This window comes from Megalopta genalis, unplaced genomic scaffold, assembly GCF_051020955.1.
Source record: "Megalopta genalis isolate 19385.01 unplaced genomic scaffold, iyMegGena1_principal scaffold0223, whole genome shotgun sequence".
In the NCBI taxonomy this organism is placed as follows: Eukaryota; Metazoa; Arthropoda; class Insecta; order Hymenoptera; family Halictidae; genus Megalopta; species Megalopta genalis.
In genome coordinates, this window is record NW_027476292.1 from 230,001 (window position 1) to 233,894 (window position 3,894).

The following is a 3,894-nucleotide window of genomic DNA, read 5'->3' on the forward strand; positions in this document are numbered from 1 at the left end:
GAGTAATTTCGTGTATAAAGTTTAATTAATCTCCCAATAGTTTGCCGGGAAACATCGATTATTCCGATCTAGAAAGAGACAGAGACAGTCGATCCGCGTTATGTTAAATATTTCAAGGTTCCCGATTCCACAAAATTATAAAAAGTATACGGCTGTGTAGCAGGGATCAAAACGAGTAATTTCGTGTATAAAGTTTAATTAATATCCCATTAGTTTGCCGGGAAACATCGATTATTCCGATCTAGAAAGAGACAGAGACAGTCGATCCGCGTTATGTTAAATATTTCAAGGTTCCCGATTCCACAAAATTATAAAAAGTATACGGCTGTGTAGCGGGGATCAGAACGAGTAATTTCATGTATAAAGTTTAATTAAACTCCCAATAGTTTGCCGGGAAACATCGATTCTTCCGATCTAGAAAGAGACAGAGACAGTCGATCCGCGTTATGATAAATATTTCGAGGTTCCCGATTCCACAAAATTATAAAAAGTATACGGCTGTGTAGCGGGGACCAAAACGAGTAATTTCATGTATAAAGTTTAATTAAACTCCCAATAGTTTGCCGGGAAACATCGATTCTTCCGATCTAGAAAGAGACAGAGACAGTCGATCCGCGTTATGTTAAATATTTCAAGGTTCCCGATTCCACAAAATTATAAAAAGTATACGGCTGTGTAGCGGGGATCAAAACGAGTAATTTCATGTATAAAGTTTAATTAATATCCCATTAGTTTGCCGGGAAACATCGATTATTCCGATCTAGAAAGAGACAGAGACAGTCGATCCGCGTTATGTTAAATATTTCAAGGTTCCCGATTCCACAAAATTATAAAAAGTATACGGCTGTGTAGCAGGGATCAAAACGAGTAATTTCGTGTATAAAGTTTAATTAAACTCCCAATAGTTTGCCGGGAAACATCGATTCTTCCGATCTAGAAAGAGACAGAGACAGTCGATCCGGGTTATGATAAATATTTCGAGGTTCCCGATTCCACAAAATTATAAAAAGTATACGGCTGTGTAGCGGGGACCAAAACGAGTAATTTCATGTATAAAGTTTAATTAAACTCCCAATAGTTTGCCGGGAAACATCGATTCTTCCGATCTAGAAAGAGACAGAGACAGTCGATCCGCGTTATGATAAATATTTCGAGGTTCCCGATTCCACAAAATTATAAAAAGTATACGGCTGTGTAGCGGGGATCAGAACGAGTAATTTCATGTATAAAGTTTAATTAAACTCCCAATAGTTTGCCGGGAAACATCGATTCTTCCGATCTAGAAAGAGACAGAGACAGTCGATCCGCGTTATGTTAAATATTTCAAGGTTCCCGATTCCACAAAATTATAAAAAGTATACGGCTGTGTAGCGGGGATCAAAACGAGTAATTTCATGTATAAAGTTTAATTAAACTTCCAATAGTTTGTCGGGAAACATCGATAGTTCGATCGCGCGAGAGAGACAGAGAAACGAACAGACTTCTTTTCGATTTACGGCTAAAATAAATTTTTCTAATTTTTTTCAATAACATATTCTTGCTTAGATAACTTTTTTACATAGGGATTAAGCATTTAGAACGATACATTGTTTAAAATAAGGGCACTTTACTCTTGACATTTTACGGTTTTTTCAATCTTCTGAAAAATCCTATCATTAGATTTTTTTAAAAATACGATATTCTTGCTTAACTAACGTTTCTACATAGGGATTAAGCATTTAGAACGAAATCTAATGTCAGAAAATGGCACTTTACTCTTGACATTTTTCGGTTTTTTCAATTTTCTGGAAAATCCTATCATTAGATTTTTTTAAAAATACGATATTCTTGCTTAACTAACGTTTTTACATAGGGATTAAGCATTTAGAACGAAATCTAATGTAGGAAAATGGTACTTTACTCTTGATCGGTACGTTGGGACTTTGAAAATATTCGGGCGTTCCAATCGCTCGTCTGTTGCATCATAGCGCGTCTCGGCGCAATCGAGCGATTCGCTCGATCCATTATTTTCGATTTACGGCTAAAATAAATTTTTCTAATTTTTTTCAATAACATATTCCTGCTTAAATAACTTTTTTACATAGGGATTAAGCATTTAGAACGATACATTGTTTAAAATAAGGGCACTTTACTCTTGACATTTTACGGTTTTTTCAATTTTCTGAAAAATCCTATCATTAGATTTTTTTAAAAATACGATATTCTTGCTTAACTAACGTTTCTACATAGGGATTAAGCATTTAGAACGAAATCTAATGTCAGAAAATGGCACTTTACTCTTGACATTTTTCGGTTTTTTCATTTTTCTGGAAAATCCTATCATTAGATTTTTTTTAAAATACGATATTCTTGCTTAACTAACGTTTTTACATAGGGATTAAGCATTTAGAACGAAATCTAATGTAGGAAAATGGTACTTTACTCTTGATCGGTACGTTGGGACTTTGAAAATATTCGGGCGTTCCAATCGCTCGTCTGTTGCATCATAGCGCGTCTCGGCGCAATCGAGCGATTCGCTCGATCCATTATTTTCGATTTACGGCTAAAATAAATTTTTCTAATTTTTTTCAATAACATATTCCTGCTTAAATAACTTTTTTACATAGGGATTAAGCATTTAGAACGATACATTGTTTAAAATAAGGGCACTTTACTCTTGACATTTTACGGTTTTTTCAATCTTCTGAAAAATCCTATCATTAGATTTTTTTAAAAATACGATATTCTTGCTTAACTAACGTTTCTACATAGGGATTAAGCATTTAGAACGAAATCTAATGTCAGAAAATGGCACTTTACTCTTGACATTTTTCGGTTTTTTCAATTTTCTGGAAAATCCTATCATTAGATTTTTTTAAAAATACGATATTCTTGCTTAACTAACGTTTCTACATAGGGATTAAGCATTTAGAACGAAATCTAATGTAGGAAAATGGTACTTTACTCTTGATCGGTACGTTGGGACTTTGAAAATATTCGGGCGTTCCAATCGCTCGTCTGTTGCATCATAGCGCGTCTCGGCGCAATCGAGCGATTCGCTCGATCCATTATTTTCGATTTACGGCTAAAATAAATTTTTCTAATTTTTTTCAATAACATATTCCTGCTTAAATAACTTTTTTACATAGGGATTAAGCATTTAGAACGATACATTGTTTAAAATAAGGGCACTTTACTCTTGACATTTTACGGTTTTTTCAATTTTCTGAAAAATCCTATCATTAGATTTTTTTAAAAATACGATATTCTTGCTTAACTAACGTTTCTACATAGGGATTAAGCATTTAGAACGAAATCTAATGTCAGAAAATGGCACTTTACTCTTGACATTTTTCGGTTTTTTCAATTTTCTGGAAAATCCTATCATTAGATTTTTTTTAAAATACGATATTCTTGCTTAACTAACGTTTTTACATAGGGATTAAGCATTTAGAACGAAATCTAATGTAGGAAAATGGTACTTTACTCTTGATCGGTACGTTGGGACTTTGAAAATATTCGGGCGTTCCAATCGCTCGTCTGTTGCATCATAGCGCGTCTCGGCGCAATCGAGCGATTCGCTCGATCCATTATTTTCGATTTACGGCTAAAATAAATTTTTCTAATTTTTTTCAATAACATATTCCTGCTTAAATAACTTTTTTACATAGGGATTAAGCATTTAGAACGATACATTGTTTAAAATAAGGGCACTTTACTCTTGACATTTTACGGTTTTTTCAATTTTCTGAAAAATCCTATCATTAGATTTTTTTAAAAATACGATATTCTTGCTTAACTAACGTTTCTACATAGGGATTAAGCATTTAGAACGAAATCTAATGTCAGAAAATGGCACTTTACTCTTGACATTTTTCGGTTTTTTCAATTTTCTGGAAAATCCTATCATTAGAT